Below are 18,804 nucleotides of genomic sequence, written 5' to 3' on the forward strand. Positions count from 1 at the left end.
CACAGGTGTAACTGAGCAGAATGTGCCCTTCAGAATCTTGATAGGTTGTTCCTGGCTCATTAGTCAGTACTAGTTAACTTGACTTTCAGATCCCAGGCTGAGTTTGTAGGGACACAATGCAAGTCTGAACACATCAAGCTCTCACCCCCATCTTTTTACTTGTAAACTGAGCCCATTTAATATGGAATAATTGATTGTATTTTAATGTGAAGCCCCACAATGCTTGTTTCTTTTGACTCTAAGTCCCTTTGTAGAGTAGAATTCTACTTTAAGTAGAGGTTGATATAAGGGTCTGAGTAAAACACTAGCCATCCACAAAATGAGCAGTTTTTTTTTAAATCAAATCTACAGCCAGATACACTCAAATCTACTAAAATGTTTTTTCCTCCAGCCCTTTTTTCTCAGAAAGGGCAGAATCTTATGTTCAGAGAGTAACAGAATAGTCCATCAGTGGCAGCTTCACTGGTAAGTGGAATTTTTTTATTTGAATGGGATTTTGCCAATGCAAGAACTGCAGGATCAGGCCTTTTATCTTGATCATGGAAAAAAACCTACATTTAGGAACAGTGTAATTTTTTGATCTTTGGTACCAAGAATGCCAAGGACTGTTACAATTTCAGATGGTATCCCAGACTTTTAATTGGGAATTCTGAATTAGTTGAAAGACGTACAAATAATGTAGCTATTGTTGGCTACACAATTTAGGAGGCTTAAGACAGCTGTTTGCTGTAGCAAGGGTCTGGACTAAATTATGTCCAATAAATGGGTTCTAACTTCACATGTTTCAGACAGTGTTTGTGGAATAACCTGTATGTAGTTGTTAACGTTGAAGATCTGGAAAGCAGGAGATTTTTCCATAGCTGGACAGTTGTGAAACCTAGTGGTAAGACATAAACTGTGTCATAAGTACAGAACAAGTGGAGTTTTTAATATTCTTATACAAATAGTAAAATAATTAACCTGACTATTCAATAAATGTATTTCAAGATTTAATCAATATTCAGTGTTAAATATTGAAAATAATTGAATAAACATGGTTGATAATTTATTATTGATGTTGTTAGTTAATAGGAAGTCGGTAAAAATAATTAAAAATTAGGCTGGAGGGAGAAGTCACTTTATAGACACACAATTCTTCAGCTCCTGATCATGTTGCCTTAACTACTGGTGATGGGGGGCTGTGGAGAATAGCTTTCTGGATTTAGTGATTAAGGAGCTGGATTTGGAGAAAGGTGGATACGAAGCCAACGGTCACATAATCTTTTCTCCTTGTCTTGGCTCAGATGGCTGATGGGGGAGCTAGGGAAGTCATGGAGCTGGGTTCAGAAAGAAAAACAAAAAAAATTTGTGGGGCAAGTGCTGTGGCAGGAATCAAGAAGTTTACTAGGAAGCTGGGAGATGACAGCTGAAATTGAGAGTTTCTCACTGAAAATCCAGGCTGAAAGGGCCTCAGTGAACTATGTCCTTTTTGGGGACTTGCTATCACCTGGAAATGTGCAATTGGCATGTTACCAACAAATTCACAATGTAAGGCCAAGGATGCTGGGAGCCCCTACTACATACATAAAACATTTGGTGGGCTGGAATTCCATGAGGCTATGAGAACAAAATAGGCCCCTGCGCATTGTAGCTGTGTTATAGAGAGGGGGCTGCTCTTGTGTTCCTTACATATGAACATAATAGGAGACTAAGGAATGCAGGATCAGGCCCAAGGTTGTTACAGCAATTAGAAAATGATAAATATTAACACTTGGCGCACAGTGTTTTTCCATCTTCAAAAATTTTTACAAGCATGAAATCACTTAGTTCAACAGCTAAGTAAATTAGTTGTGGATTGTGCATATATTTGAAATCACAGATCATAAACATTTTCTTTAAAGGAATTTTTTTGTATTGCGTTTGTCACTATTTTAATACATCATTCTCAGGAGAAATTACAAGTAAAGCGAGAGAACCCTCCGCTATTTGGGTATCCAGTAGCCCTGAAGAGTCCAAAAGCACCCCAATGCTGCAGATCAATGTAAGAATCAGAAGGCTGCTGTTCTGGATTAATAGGGGATTCTAGGGAAGAGGCAAATTTTTCATAGTGCTTCCTCCTTCTTACCAACATCCCCAGTCTTGCCTGGTGGCAGCTTTAGGCAGCTGCTGTCCATCCAGGGCTGATTTGAGCAAGGCAGCGAGAAAGCTGCGTTTGTTTGCGTGGGAATGAAGGTGCAGGCGCCACATAGGAAATGCATGCATATGCACCAGCAAATCCAGGCACACGGAAGTAAGGCCAGAAGTTTGCATGATCCCCAGTAAGCAAATCCGCAGAGCCCTGGGTCTTTCAGCAGCAGGGAGTAATATTGTTTTCTCTCTCCTACGTGCTGAGAGGCTGCCAAGTGTCCTTTGCAGTTAGGGAGTTTGCAACCTCATGCAGACACATCTGCAAAGAGTTGGGGTCTAGTCTTGTGCTCTGTGGGGGTGCAGGCTTGAGCCTCTCTCCTTTGGAGGCTAGTCGTGTAATTTTCATATAAAAGAAAAATTACCCTATACAATGCAACCCTCTCCCCTCCCATGCAAAACCAACCCCCGGACACGCCCCCCAACCACGCCCAGCCCCCCAGGGAACTGGAAAGTTTCTCCGCTTTGGCAAGATCTGCAAATGCACGAATCGAAGGAGCCGAGCCTCAACCCGCGCGTCTGCAGCAGCCGCACCTGCCTTTGCGCACCCAGCCTGCTGTGGGGTTAGTTGCATCCCGGAGCGACGGTCCAGAGACGTGGCTGTGACCGGAGCTGCGCCGCGGGCTGAAGGGCTCCAATTCCCCCTCCCCCCTCCCCCGGGTCCTGCTGGGAGGCGGGTTTAAGGGGCGTCGCGTGGCCGCTGCAACTTTCCCAACAGAGCCAAAGGGGCGCCCGGAGCCCCCAGTAGCAGCAGCAGCAGCATCCGCTGGAGCGGATCCGAGCGAGCGGCCCCGGCTCCCCTGACTGCAGCCCGGGCTGCGGCTTTGCCTACTGCACCGAGCCCCGCCGCGGCGGGAGGGAAGGCTCCGAGGTAGGTGGGGGCGGGGACGCCCCGATGTCCACCCCCCAGGGCGCGGGCGCATCCGGGCAGGGGGCTCCCCTCGCCGGGCTGGCCTGGTTGGGGGCCCCGCTGCCGGATGGGGGGGTCCCCCTTCTCCGCCTCTCGTTCCCCAGCGCTGTCCGGGGTTCCCCCAGCCGCGGGGCTCGCCCCGCTCTCCCAGCCGCTTTAACGGCACTAACTTTCTTCCGGCTGCAGGAGGCAGGTCCGGCTCTCGCCACCTGGAGCCCGGGCTGCCCTGCTCGGCTTGTGCCCCAGCAGCGCATCCGTGGCTGCGGTCCCCGGGGGGCGCTGGGAGGGGGACCCCCTCTGTCGGCTGGGGGATGATGCAGGGGAGCGATTCGCCCGATCGCTGCAGCTCAATGCGGCCAAACGCGCCCTGCCTCCGGCCGGAGACTCCTCCAGGCTGCTGCCGGGTCAGGTGGCTCCCAACCGGCAGGGAGGAAGCTGGGGAGTGTCGGAGCATCAGCAGCCTGGATGCCCCGGGCAAGGAAATCGGCCGCCTCGCGGAGATGCTCAAAGTTCTGTGTCATTAACGTTCTGCTGCAGACATTGGGCCTCAAAGTACCGCATCGTATTTAAACAAATCCAGTGATCCTTAAATAACATTAAGGATCTGACTGAAACCTACACTGGCCGGAGGAAGCTCAGAGTTAACTGGAGAGCCAGAGAGAGAGGGCTGAAATTCAGATCTTAATGCCCCTCCTGCTGGTTATTACATAGAAGGTTCCAAAACCCATATAGGTTCCAAATTCAGTCAGACTGGGGAGACCCTTGTAATATTCTGCCGTGTGTATTAGTGGTATAAACCCCACTCTTAACTTTATCTCCTAGTTTCTTAGATCTTCTGATGTCACTTTAACAGAGCCAAAGACAGTCTGTGGCTTTTGCTGGTGATAGTGTTAGATAAAAGTGAAATGAACTGACTACTCATCTCAGTGGAGACCCCACTGTGGGATATTAGTTTGTGTGGTCACTAACAATCTAAGGCTCTGCTCCAGCAAATTCTTACGCACATGAGTAACTACATGCATGGGAGCGTGTCCCAGTGACTTCATTGGGCTTTTTATCAGGCCAGTGAGTGATTCTGTACCCATGTGTGTAAAGTTATTCATGTGTTTGCAGGATCCCACTTGGTGGAAGTACATGAGTTTCTGCTTGGCAATAACTAAGTTACAGGGAATCCTTGAATAGCAAATGTTTGTTGAACTTGGTTTTCATAACACCTTCTGTTATGCAAAGACAGCTGTGAAGCATCTCACTAAGTCTGCTTAGTAAAGATTCATAGGGATATTTTGTTGAGAACGTTTATGGCCATATACATATGAGTCATTTTTCAAAACAAAAATTTCTGCTTCCCTCTTCGCACCCTATCAAAAAGAAATCACTGCTTTATAAACTTCCATAATTCAGTTGACAAGTGGGTGGCTGAGGCAGTTTACTGTACTATAGTGAGGTATTTTATGTGGCAGTTGTGGCTTTAATTAAAGCACTCAGCAATTTGGATGAGTGCTTATCATTATAATTAAAAATAAATTAATGAAGTTTGTGTTTTTAGTCAGAACTACAAAACTGAAGGCACAATCTTTTTCCCTTTTGTGCATGTGGGTGTGGGAATTTTTTTCACATAAAAATGGCCAAATGAATAATTCAGACTTTGCTTGAACAATCCATCACGCTTTAGATGTTAAATATCAGAATTCATTTTAAAGAAAATATACATAGTAAAATTATCAATCCTCAAAAATAGGGGATTATAATAGAAATGTAAATGCACTTTTAAATGCAATTTGTACAAACTACCTCTCTGTGCTAAGATCACAGTTCTTTCAAGCCTTTTATCTATGTCAGTAAAATCATTTCTAATTCCATGCTACTACAAAGCATGTGCCTGGTTATTGTTTTCAAAATCATGTGGTATGAGCTACCCCATGATTTTGTATCATATAATATTTATGATACTGCTTTGATGGTTCAGTTTAGAAAGAGAAATGCTGCATACTATTGCATACTAAGTGCTCCTATATAATTACTGTTTTTTGCAGTACTGTTGCAAAGTCCCTGGGGGCAGGAATGTAAATGGAGTGTTTGTATAGTTCAGTTATTTTATATAAAAGCTATAAGCTCTTATCTACTTGGTGTACCAGAACTGCAGAAGTTGGGGAGCCCAGCAGAAAGCCTGTAGAGGGAGCACAGTCACATGTAGTATTACCATTCACACCTTTCTTTAAGGGTTGGAGCATTCCAAACTGCTGTTGGCCTCTTAAGGCTGTCAGGTGCACAGTAAAGGTGTGCTGGCTTCCCCCCAGACTGCCCAGCCAGACCCCTTCAAGTGTAGAGTATCTCTGGATGTACCTCTGCACTTTGTGCTCTGGTTGTACAAGCACCTTCATTCTTCCTGCCTCCTGCACGAGTGCTCTAGTGAGCAAAGTAGTGCCTGTTGTTGTCCCCTCACATTGCGCGCACATGCTGTGACAGTTGGAGTCTAGCTGTGAGCCAAAGCACCCTGAAGTCCTTGGGAGTCTTTCCACTTACCTCAGTGGGCTTTAGATCAGACCCTATGTGAGTATGTGTGTTGCCTATGTCTCAGATGCATATATGTATTGTCTGTATCTCAGGTGTAACTAAGAAATTATTTGGACCGAGTAGTGGGAAAAGCCTGAGACAACTGAAATAGTTATAAGTCATCATGAGTAAATGAGTTACCACGAAGGGCTGTCAGGTATTAATGAAAAGGATGGAAAAAACCTCAGCATTGTTGCTGAGGCTGACAGAACTGATGTCCGAGTAGGCTCTGCTCTGTACACTGGAATTTGCAAACTGACGTTGTAACTCACTGGGCAGATTCTATAAGCTAAGAAGAGAGAGATGAAAAAGTTGGTAGAAGAGTTAAAGGGCTACTCACAAAGTAGACAAACTCCAAACAGAACCTGCTGTAAAAACTGCAGGTCAGATCTTGCCCTGTGGTGCTCCCCTGTGACTCCTGGTGGCTGCAGTGTGACTTGTGCATGTGCCTCCAACTTCTTTTAAAAAATGTGATACTGACCTTGGAAATTAGAGAGTATAGGCCAGGTCTCTGGAGCATCACAGATTTACATCAGCTGAGGATCTGGCCCAGTATTTCCAAAGTGGTAGCTGCAGCATAAGGAGAATCCCAGTTTCTCAGCCAATTGTCCAAAACCAACTCCAGAATGCTGTGGGATTTGTGTGATTAAAAATAAGTGTGTGCAAATGATAGAATCATGTAATCCAGGCAGTTACTGTTCTCTGGCTACCTGGTCTATGCTTGCTAGGTCTCATACATTACTTCATTTCACCACAGCCCCCTTCTGACAACAAAAATTACTACAACCCTGGGAGGGGAGACCAAAACCTGAGCCCCCCCTGCCTCAGGCAAGGGGGCCAAAACCCAAGCCCCACTGGGCCGGGGGCAGTGGCAAAGCCAAAACCTGAGCCCCACCACCCCGGCAGTGGGTCTTGGGCATAGGCTTTGGCCCCAGGTGGTGGGGCTTAGGCTTCAGCCTGCTGGCCCTAGCAAGTCTAACAACAGCCCTGGCAACTGCATTAGGTCCCAACCCACAGTTTGAGAACCGCTGTGCTAGGGAGAGTATTGAAACTTAAATGAATCCTTCTCTCTGTGAGAGAGAAATCCAAGAGAAATGTCAATGCTCCGCCTGCTTACAGCAATTCGGGGGCAGAGATGAGAGCCTGTGCTACCTGCACACTATTGCAAACAAGATCAAAGCTAGTAGGTCTAATAATCTTTAAATTATTTGCCATCAGAACTGGTACTGAGTGTTACAGCCTCAACAGAGAGGCTGGCAACTTGAATGGGCACGCAGGCTAAACTACATTCATTACTGGAAACATCCTCCTTCCAGAACAGGTTTTGAAGCACAGTGGTTAGAAGTATGGAGAACCCAGCTCTGCTGCTGCCTGTGCTGTGCCTTCTGTGACTTCATTCTCCAGCGCTGTCAACCCAACACCTTTTATGGGTGCTGAAAGTTGCTTTGAACATATTTTTAAATATTAAAAAGGTACCACAGAACTTCTTGTGTTAGGATATAACAGCTTAAATGTGTGTCAAATGTGAGAGGTGTGATCCTTCTAAAGTCTCTGTTGACTTCACCATTAGGTCTGATTAGAGATGGGTCCAAGTTGCAAAGTACAAATCCAGATTTGAGTTTGCCCAAAATTCAGGGGTTTTTGGTTTCCACATTTAGATCCAGACTTTTGCCAGATTAGTTTTATCACAAGTCTTGTGATTCTTGATATTTTCATTAAAGCCTCAACTTCTGGAGTCTTGTGAATGCACTAGTATCTCAGCTTTCATGTACAATTTAAAAAAAAAAGAAATTTCTAGCCTTTGTAGTTGTGGAGAAAAGCTTGAAAATGTGACCCCCTAAAAGCTCCAAATTTAGAAGAAAGGACCCAGCTTTTATTATTTTTTAAAGCCTCATAATTTTTAATTTAAATTTAGGATTTTGAGGGGGGCCTGGGTTTTAATGCTCTGGGTTGGTGATATTGGGATCTGAACAACACCGTAGGGTGTGTGTACGCATAGAGCTAGAGATGTAAATTCCAGCTTGAGGAGACGTACCCTGTACTAACTGTCATGGTGGGTTAGCACAAGCAGACACAGACCCTGGAATAATGATGCTGGCATGAGCTGTTACAATAATAAAAGATTGGGAGCACCCATCAGAGCGAACCTCTCTTTGAATAGCAGAGATGGGAGCCTTTGGTATGGATTCTTCCTTCTTCCTTCTTCTCAGCGTAAATTAGGGTTGCCAGGCATCCAGTTTTTGACTGTTAAAAGTTCAGTTGGCAGCGCAGCAGGGCTAAGGCAGGCTTCCTGCCTGCCCTGGCTCTGCATGGCTCCCGGAAGCAGCCGGCATGTCCCTGAGCCCCCTAGGTGCTGGGACGGCCAGGGAAGCTCCATGCGCTGTCCCGGCCACAAGTGCTGGCTCCGATGCTCTCATTGGCTTGGGGAAGGAGCAGGGCACAGGAAGGGTGTTTGGATTTCTGCAAACAGAAAGTTGGCAACCCTAGTATAAATCAGGGAAGGTCAAATGTTTGTGTACAAACCAGCAAGGTGGAGAACCACAATTAAGCAAACAAACAAAAGGAAAGAAAGGGACAAATAAGATTTGATAAGAGAGAAAGGGTTCACCCAGAAGTTGCTGAATTAAATGGGAAGGTAAGAAACCAGTTTTGTGCTGGATTCACAACCCCCCCAGAAGTATTTGGTGTGGTGATGCTACATTGATAACCTTCAGTATTAGAAGTCAATGTTTTATACATAACCCAGGTCTCCTTCTCCTCTTCTTGGGTACGGTATGATTCTCCCCCTCTTTGCCAGTTAGTTTGTTTCCTCTCTTATCCTCCCCAGTATTTCTGGGCTGCTTCTAAGGTCTGGCCGATACATAAACATTTTCAAGTTGAACAGCGGCTTGTCTCCAGATGTCAGTTTAAGGACCTGTGTTCATTTTATGTTACATGGGCCTAAGTGTAGTCTACTTTTTCCCTACTGTAACAAAGTGGGAATGTTCTTAATGTGCTCTTATACTGACTGGGGAGTATTGACCTGGGAAGGTTGCAGGGGAGTTTTGCTGGGACTGTCTGCATTGGGGATGAGAGACTTTCCTTGAGGGAGGATACTTGAGCATGTAACATGAGAACCCAGGAAGGGGGTTGGAGGTCATGTGACACCTCTGTCCCGAAACTGGACAAAGGCTAGGGAGGAGCTAGGGGGGAGGCTGAATGAGACGGAGTTTCAGTTTTGGAGTTGGCTGGGAAAATGGAGGGGAGCCCAGATGGGGCTCTGGCCTCCCTTTCCCCTCTTCCCCTCCTCTCCACTCCTCCCCAAGATGAACCTGACAGAGGGGGTCCTATTGTCTGTTCCTGCAGGACCCCTCTTGGACTGTGTTCCTGTCGTCTAAATAAACCTTCTGTTTTACTGGCTGGCTGAGAGTCATAGTGAATCGTAGGAAGCTGGGGGTGCAAGGCCTTGTGTCTCCCACACTCCGTGACACTTACATGAGAATGCGTGTTCTGGCTCCTCTTCTGCAACATGCAACTGTTGTGGTCTGCTTCAGGTTTCCTGAAAATCCATGCAGTTTGCAGGAATTCTGCAGCCAGAACTGTGCGGGAGATTTCTGGGGCTAAGCCTATGCTCAAGGGAAGGGTGGGGTGCGTGTGTCAGTGTATGTTAATATGTACGGTGCTGCTTGACTCTGCTGCCCCACATCATCTTCAGATTATTACTGACCTTCTCAGGATAATCTGAGGGCTGAGGCCAGAATGTGGGTTTACAGTTAGTATAAAAGCCCCCTTTAACAGAGGAAGCATCTGGTTCATAAGCTAGTAAATACAGGAACTTTCCTTCTTGTCCCCAGAAAGGGCCAGACCAGGGGATAAAAAGGTATTTCTTTTTCATACAGTGGAAGTATCACTTATTCCAAGGGGTATTTCTCGCTTGGGATGAATTCATTTAAATGGATTTTTACTTTATACGCCGTTTCTTAATTGAATAATTTTAATTCAGAACTCTTCACTGTGATGTAAACTTCCTGTTCGGTTAATTGAGTTCAAATTCATTAAGAGTGGGATCTGACCCATAGTGATCTTGGTAATGGGGTACAGAGCTTTTCAACTTGAGGCCATGAACGAGAGCGTGACTTAAGCTGCTAGGGACCCAAAAGCATTATATGATGGCTGTTTGGTGGCGTTTGTGAAACGGGTGAATGTCTTCAATCCACTATGTAGCTGTCAGGAGTTCATGTAACAAAAGTGTCCATCATGAGTCTTGTTGGCTTTATCCTGCAGAGACCAAGCACTGGATCACCCCCAGAGAAAGCTTTTTCAGGTCATGCCGAAGAGTGCAATGTGGGGAAAGCTTACATTGCTGTTGCTTGTGTCAGACCTTTTTGATGGAGAATGAACTTCAATTTCCACTGCTGCCAGTGCAGCACCTTTCATGAAATTCACTTATAAGCATAATTAAAAATCATTCCTGTCACTGCTATGGTTTTGCTTGTACTGTTAAGAGGCAGCATTGCAGATCTGTAGATATTGTGTTCACTTTAGCTGTGAGCATGTGACTCTATAGGTAAACCATTTTCCATATTTTAAAATTGGTGTTCTGTACATTCTGGTTTTCTTTTGCATGCAGCATCTTCACTATATTGCTCAAAAAAAAAGGCAAGAATTCTGTCAACTATTTCATTCCTGCACTAAAGGAGAAATCACTAATGCCTGCGTGTGCAAAATAGTTAAACATAGTAGACAGAATCTTAAATTACAAGCTAAGCTACTTATGCATGAGAGCTGGAGCATCTGTTCCATTGAAGTATTCAGGATTGCAGTGCAAGAAGAGTGCATTCTTAAGAAAAGGAAAAAAAAAATCCATCAATTCAGTTCAATTCTTAAGCCATGGTGGAGGATATTCCCTTGCAAGCGTATCTGATACCAAATTAGAACAATTGATCCTCCTAAAGAATAAGCAGGGCTTGTAGAAATGCACATATTTTATGGTACTGACAGCTGTTAGTCTGACACTTTATTTTATCCTGTAATGGTACACCTCACTTCTTCAATAGCTACATGCAAGAACAAACAAACAAACAAAAAAAGAAAAAGCGCCCAGTTACAGGTTCCCTGTCATACACATCAAAAAGTAACTAAACAGAACTGCTTATTTATACAAATAAATGTCTTTATAGATTAGGCTTAGTGGCTTGCTACGCATTGTCCGCAAGATCAACAGCGAGAGCTTCCCCTCTTCCAGCTAACACTAACCACACAGGAGCTTCAGAGAGGGAGGTTGCTTGGAATTGGGGTCAGGTAGCTTTCACTCCACCCTCCATAACATATAGCTATTTATTTAACTCAGTGTCACGTTCCTCCACTCATACGTCAGCCTGTCAAACCCTGGCAGCCTATGCAGAGAACGTGTTGCTGTTCTGTGTTCGTTGCTAATGCATGCTGGATATACGAGCCTGCAGTAGCATTCTTACCTTCACTAAACCAAGGATATCACCTTTGCAACGTTCCCAGCCTCTGCCAGCTAATAGGGTCGAATTTCAAATCTTGTCTCAAACCAAGGTCTGCCATAATGCAAAGCGCTGCCAGTCAGGCCACTAGACTATTGTACAGAATTCTTGATATTCTTTTAAAAGGTAGAGCTGCTGTTGGACAGTAAATGGTGCTCCAAGATCCTGTGGAAAGTACCTATTAGTATCTTCTATGTTCCTTGGTGATTTAGTCTGACATTAGCTATAGACCCATCTTTTCAGTTCTCTTTAGATTTTATGCAACTGACTTTCCTGTCAGGTGCTAGTAAGTCCAAAACCAACCAGTTTTATTCCAATTTATTGCTATATTTTGTGCCATTGGATGATCATAGTTTTCTTCCAGACCCGATTATATATCAGCATTCCAATCCAATTCAAAATAAAACTGGTTGGGTAAGCAAAGTTGGATTGTTTGATGAACTCATCATGAACTTTTCTTCCCATGATAGCACTTCTAATCAAGCAGAGTTATGTGTAAAAATTGTTGGAAGCAACAGAAATACCATTTGAATAAACTATTCAATAAATCCACATCAGCATTAATTCTACTTGGATTTAAATAATGATACATGAGGAATACCAGGAGAGGATTAATTTTATGTAAAATATTGCTTGCTGAGATAGCCTTGGAAGATAGATACATCTATCCATCTGTTTTTCATGAGGCCGCATAGGTCTCCTTTTCAAATTTGAGTGTCTGAAGTTAAGTATCTGAATATCTGGTTTAATCATAGCAAGTGATGATGTAAGCAACTTAAATGAGGATGTAGATGTCAAATGGACTGATCCAAAACCTGCAGCAGTCAAGGAGCCTCTTTCTTTGGACTTTGGATCAGTCCCTAAATGAGGATTTGCATTGAAAGAGACACCCAAGTTTGTAAAGTGGAATCAGTGTTATTCATTAAAATTTCGATTAAAATAAATTCCTCTAGCCTGCAGAAAGACCTGTTGGTTTTAAAAGAAGCACAACTGTTAAAAATTGCATCTGTGTTTCTAAATACGTAAAACTTGGAAAAGCCATCAGTTTTTCCTTAGTCATGCCACCTCCCAAAGATATGTGCCCAGGTAATCGTTTTCCAAATAGCAAGAAATTGAATTTGTAAATTGAGACGTTGTCTTGACTTATCTACCTGCTCCTCTGGAGTTTCTTATGCAATACAGTAGACAAGTCTAAATCATCCATCTGCAAAGTGGTGAAATACTACTACAATAACACACAAAGGTCATTGTATGATTAATTTTAATGCATGATTGTATTTTATCAATTTCTTCCAGCTTAGGGACAATAATTTAGGAAACATTTTAACTACCAAAATTGGGATCTGTGTTTTAGAGAAGGGTGGACTCATCCTTCTGAGTGCTGGAGAATTGTCTTTGCAGGAGTCCAAAAAACACTGTTGTTTTCAAACCACTACCTTCAATCATCATGCTTCTGGGGAGAAATTTGATTTTTCGTGCAGCTTTTAAGTAAATCTTGTGGACAGCAGGCAGTTGCATTAACTGTTCTGTGGACTGTGCTGGAGTTCACATGCACATTGCAATTACAAATGTTTCTTGTTGAAATGATTTTGTTGCAAGTTGCTTTATAATACACATTTAGGGTTAAATTTTCCAACTGCTTGACCACAATGACAGGGTCATGTTCATAATGTTGTAGAATTAGCGCAGCTTCATGTCCATATTCTCCTCAGCAACGGATGGAGGAACACAGGAACTGCCATACCAGATCAGACAAAAAGGGTCCGTTTGGTCCAGTACGTTGCTTCAGGTGTATAATGAGCAGATGTGCCCGTATTAGCTACAGCAGGTGCAAAAGTTGCACTAGAGAATCAGGACCAATAGCCATATAAGCCACAGTAGTCATAGTGCATGTTTGCTTCAAAATTAGAAAGAGGAGATTTGTTTAGGAATGTATTAGTTTGCTGCTGATTTGGTGGGAATAAGTCTTGTCATTCTTAATAGATCTATTTTTATTTTCATTTCAAACCTATGGCCCTGATTCAGCAAAGCACTTTGGTAGATGTTTAACTTCAAGCATGTGCTGAAATCCTGTTGAAACCAAAAGCTAAATTTAAGCCTGTGTTTAAGTGCCTTGATGATTCACAGCCCGTGTCCGATTCTGTCCTTGTGTGAGTTTGAATAGAGCACCCATTAACATCAGCACACCCCAGAGCAGAATTTAGCCCTATAACAACAACATATTATGTAAGGTAAGTAAATGCTTGACTGTAGGGCAGTCAAGGAAAGCTGAATATCCTAATTTAAAAGTACTTACAAAGTTGTGGGAGGAACATAGTTCCCAGAATGATGATCGTAACCCTGTAGTTTTTGTTTTGGAGAACTCGGAAAAGAATTACTGAAAAGTAAACTGCATTAATAGGCATATTCTTTCATATTTCAGTAATTATTCTGTCACCCACCTAAATTTTTTCTTTCTTGAAGCAGTTTTTGTTGGTACTGAAAACCGCTGTAGGACAAGTGAAAGCAACCTAATTGAGATTCATAAATCCACTTTTTAATAAGCACAATTAGGAATAGTTATTAGAGAGCAGCTTGAAAACATCAGGGATAAAATTTTACCAGAGAAGGATTTTTATGTCGTTTGAAACATAGTTTGATACCAAAATCTAAATTAGATCACCAGAGAAATGAATCTGCTATTTAAAAGCTAATTTGTACACAGATAATTAATTTTGAGTATTCCTACTGATTAAAAATTATTAGGTCTTTTAAGTTGCCTATTTTTAAAGGCAGGCCTGATGTGTAAGATGTTTCTCCTATCTATTGAAATAAGAGAAGTGGCTATTTGATTACACTGAATATATTTGTGTCCAGTGGCTGTGTAATAAACTTCAACATCAGTCAGTTCTTCTATTACGTAAATTATGTAGAGCAGCATACTGGGCTTCATCCAAAGAACATTCAGTTCAAAGGAAAGCTCACTGACTTCAGTGGGTTTTGAATCTGGCCCATCAGGCAAAATTTGCAAAAGCGTCTGACTGACTTAGGAGCCTAAGGGTCAGATTTTCAAAGATATTTAGGCGCCTAAAGACGCAGATAGACGTTGAATGGGATTTTCAAAAGTGCTTAAATGGATTAGATGCCTAACACCAAAGTCGCTATTGTTTTGTTCTAAGAAGAACCAGTGCTTTTGAGATTAGTCCCCCATTGAGGAAATTTGCTTGTTATCTAGTTTAATTTTTTTTCAAATGTACCAAGAAAACATTCTAAATTAAGTCCTTATGTTGACTATGTCTGATATTCAGTAGTGTTTTGCAATAGCAGAAACCTAGTTATTTGAAAATCCTTATTAAAATATTTTGTAGATTTTCACATTAATTTTATTTCGATGCAGACTTTATTTTGGAACCGCTGTTGCAACAATGAAAGAATGCTTTTAGCTTAATTGAACTGAGTGTCTTAAAACAGCAGCTCATCAGTCAGCTTTGAGTTTGTTCCTTTCAGTTATGGTTAATTGTATTTGCTTCCAGGGTTTAGCCAAATCAGTGTAAATGACAAAGATATTTTTAGGAATACATAGATAAACAATTGTCAGCCATAATAAACCAGCTGCAAACAATAAAAATGTCTAATTTTTGGAGAAACATGCATCCATAATGTAATTTCATTGAAATCAATGATGCTACGCCAGGGTTGAATTTGCCCCACAATTGAATAATTCTTATCAAATTAGGCTGCATTTTCAGAGTTAGATGGGAGCTAACACATAGATGTGAAAGGAACTTTTAGTACATTCCCGATTGATATCAGACAATTTACATCCGATTACATTGATCTCTTGTGACCAGATGTGCAAAAGGGAGGGCAGTGAGCAAGGGGGAAGTCTTTTCTCTGCTCTACTTGTGCAGCCTTGTTGGTTTTACTGAAGGTGTGTGGGTGAAACCAAGAGAAGAGTGTGTCATGAGCTCTCTTCTGCTGTAGCTGTTTGCTTAGCGGATGTTCAAATTGAAGGTAATAGAGAGCGAAAGTACTGATAGATGGCAAAGTGGGGCTGTGACTGTGTGAGAGCCTGGCCGTGCCATAATGGCTCGGTAGCTGGCCAGTGGGGATAGCTGTTAGTTATTTGAAAATAGTAAGGTATGTGTTATCCCTCTTTCTCATCCTTTCAGTGTTGCTTAGGGCCTGACTCAATGCCTGTTGAACTCAACGGGAATCTTTCCATTGACTCCAATGAGTATTGTGTAGGGGCCTCAGTCTGTGAGCTCTTTGGAATAGGGACTGCATCTTGTGGGTGCTACAATACCCCCAATAAATAACAATGGAGCTATGGTACTTAAGGGGCAGGCTTCAGATTGTAGCTTTATGCTACATGGTCTAAAGGTAAATATCAGAACCCTTTATATGTATGTGGCCACTCCAGAAACAGCTATGCAGTTATTAAACCCAGTACAGGATCACTGGGTTATTCACGAGTCAGACTAGAGGGTCAGAGTGGCCTGTGAGATTGAAGAGGTCTGTGAAATCCTTGTGAGGTTATGATAAAGGGTTAGACTTTTCTATTAATTCTGTGATGTTCTCTGGTGATTTTAAAGAGTGTGTCGTTTCAATGATCAGAGCTTTCTAAGTTTCTATCTTAAACAAACAATTCCCGCTTTTCCCCCCCTCTGCTTAATGACCCCCAAGGTTCAGTAGTTGCTTAGCAGGCAGGAATTAGACGTCCTCCTCATTGTCAGTCTGCTCCTGGCACCTCTTTCACTATGGAGGATGGTGTGGGGTGGGAAGGAAACCTCTCTGTCTGAGCTGCAGACCAGATAGCTCCAATGCTGATCTCACTTAAGCTTGTAGTGGAGGAAAGGTGCATAGGGCTTGGTCTACATTACAGACTTTTATGTCCGTATAAGTACATTGCTCAGGGGAAATCCACATCCCTGAGTGATGCAGTTATACCAACCGAATCCCTGGTGTAGACAGTGCTACGTCGACCAAGCTATTGCCTCTTGGGGAGGTGGAATACCTAACGCTGATGGGAGAAGCAATCCTGTTGATGTAGGTAGTGTCATCACTAAGCATTAGAGCAGTGCAGCTGCTGTGCTGTATGTGTTAGATAAGCCCTAGGCCTCCTTACACTGCTTTGCTTCATCTCAGGCATGTAAATCAACCAAACACGCAGCCAATTTATATACCAGCCGGTATATGAGGCAGAGGAGAGAGCAGGACAGAACTTTTTGGGAGATTTGCCAACTTCTTTAGATCATGTTCTCTTAGCACTTAGAAAATTGGGTTACCCATAAACTGGGAAGGAGCTTTTATTTGCTAGGTATAATTAAGCTGATTTTAGTAAGGCCAAAGCCATTTAGTTATGATTGGTTATCATTAGTCATTTTTATATCAGATGTTATTAAGGACCCATCACCATGGTATCTGGGGCACTTTCCCCCAATAGGAAAGGACTAACACCATGACCAGAATGGGGAGCCTCTGTAACAGCCTACTCAGAATTCTGTCAAAGTAGATCATATCCGGAAGATTCAGCATCAGGGAAACCTTGTGCTTGCTGTTGTTGGAAATCCTGGATGAAAAGATTTCTCACCCTGACCATGGGCAGGCAGGCGCTCAGGTATATTTCCAGCAGGTTTTGTTCCAGATGTAGGGATGCCACTGACTCCCCCAAATTTCAGCCTGTGAGTAGGTAGTCCAAGTGCATTTACCTTGGTAGGTCTGTCATGGTATCTTTCCCCAATCTGAACCTTAGAGTCTAAAAGTTGGGGTACCAGCATGAATTCCCCTAAGCTTAATTACCAGCTTAGATCTGATAGCTGCCACCAATCAGGACTTAGAGTGCCTGATATACTCTGGTGCCCCCAAAACCTTGCTTGGGGGACCCCCCAAGACCCAGACCCCCTGGATCTTAACGTAAGGAAAGTAAACTCTTTCCCTCACCAGTGCCTCTCTTAGGCTTTCCCTCCCAGGGTTACCCTGGAAGATCACTGTGATTCAAACTCCTTGAATCACAACACAGAGAAATTAGGTTTGTTCCCCCCCCACTTCTCTTCCCCTCCAGGTGTTCCCTCCCTGGGCTCCTGGAGAGAGAGACAGATTCAAGCTCCGTGAACCTAAAACACAGAGGAAATTCACCTTTCCTCCCCCACTACTCCTTCTCCCTGCTCCCCACCAATTAATTCCCTGGTGAGTACAGACTCAGTTCCTTTGCCTTAACAAGGGGAAAAAAATAATCAGGTCTTAAAGAGAAAAACGTTTAATAAAAGAAAAGAGAATAAAGAAAATCACTGTAAATTCAAGATGGAATATTACAGGGTCTTTCAGCTTATAGAAACTGGAGAAAGAGCCTCCTCCAGCAGAAATACAATTTAAAATACTTCCAGCCAAATATACATTAAAACTCTACCAGCCAGATACACATTTGCAAATAAAGAAAACTAATTAAAAAGACTAAACTGCCTTTCTACTTGCACTTACTACTTGAATAGAAAATTAGAGCCTGTAGTACATCCGGTCACTCTCAGATCCCAGAGAGAACACAGACAAAGAACAAAGAACACACACACAAAAGCTTCCCTCCACCCAGAGTTGAAAGTATCTTGTCTCCTGATTGGTCCTCGGGTCAGGTGTTGTTTGTTAACCCTTTACAGGTGAAAGAGACATTAATCCTTAGCTATCTGTTTATGACAAGGTCACAGTGGGTAGGATCTCAGATGTGTGTGGCATGGACCATTTAAAGGCTTGTAGCTCATAAGCAGCACTTTGAATTGCATCCAGAAGTGACGTGGCAGCTTATGGACAATGCATGGCAGTCATTTGCCACCCCAGTTGGAGCTTTGGAGGAGCCTTCCCAGAGCAGCCTCAGCTAGAACCCCTTGCAGCAGTCAGGCCGGGAGGTGGCAAGAGGGCAGTTTACCATAGCCTATTCTGACCAGGTGGGAATAAAAGAAGCCAATTCTGGCCACTGCAATATCTGTGCTTCCGGGAGCAGTGAGGAGCCTAATGAAAGTTCAAGACTGAATTATTTTCACAACTGAGGTGGGCAGAGACCTTCAGCTGAAGGAGCCTGCATGAGCTTTGCCAGTTCACCAGAGTGCGTCTCTCCGTTGACCATTGCAGTTCTACTGAACTGAGCTTAAGCCAGTTGGCTTCCATTCAGGTCCCTCAGCCATTGAGGGGATGGGGAAGAAATCTCAGGATGTGTGGAAAAGGAGATGCAACACTGAGTATTATTAACATTTTAACTGATACCAGTGTGTCCTCATGGAGCCAAATACTGCTCTCATTTATACGGGTGAGAATCCAGAGTCATGGTATTGACTGCAGTACATTTGCTTTGGATTTGCAGGAGAATTCATCCATGATCATATATTACTGATGCAGTCTCATTCTGGCTAGGAAATAATTTGATAACCTCTCTTCTTATCTACTGCATTTCTAAATGCGAAATATTTGCTAATTTGAATTGTTTCTAGCTTGGTACGTGCAAAAAGTGTTCTTCCCTGACATGCTGTATTTCAGTATTCAGAGGGAGTCCAGTGGTGACCTGCATGACAACAAACTTCATGATCATCAGCCCACTGCATGCTGGTAGCACTGGTAATCCTCATGGCTTGACTCCAGAAATTTAGGCCTTTTACCACTGAGCTAGCTGAGAGCCTCCACTAATTCATCCACTGGAAGGAACTTCAGGGAGTCATACGTTTC

The 18,804-nt window shown here is 43.2% G+C and overlaps 1 protein-coding gene across 11 annotated transcripts in view; it reads left to right on the forward strand.

Moving 5' to 3' along the window:
- Positions 1-2,644: 2,644 nt before the first annotated feature.
- The window catches only part of MEGF11 (multiple EGF like domains 11), a 377,287-nt gene continuing 361,127 nt past the window's right edge, over positions 2,645-18,804 (forward strand). For all 11 annotated transcript variants that reach the window (XR_004002431.1, XR_004002432.1, XR_004002433.1 and 8 more), the window contains exon 1: positions 2,645-3,034. The gene's annotated coding sequence lies outside the window, so the exon portion shown is untranslated. The remainder of the gene's footprint in view (positions 3,035-18,804) is intronic.

Source organism: Gopherus evgoodei, chromosome 10, assembly GCF_007399415.2.
Source record: "Gopherus evgoodei ecotype Sinaloan lineage chromosome 10, rGopEvg1_v1.p, whole genome shotgun sequence".
NCBI classification, from domain to species: Eukaryota; Metazoa; Chordata; order Testudines; family Testudinidae; genus Gopherus; species Gopherus evgoodei.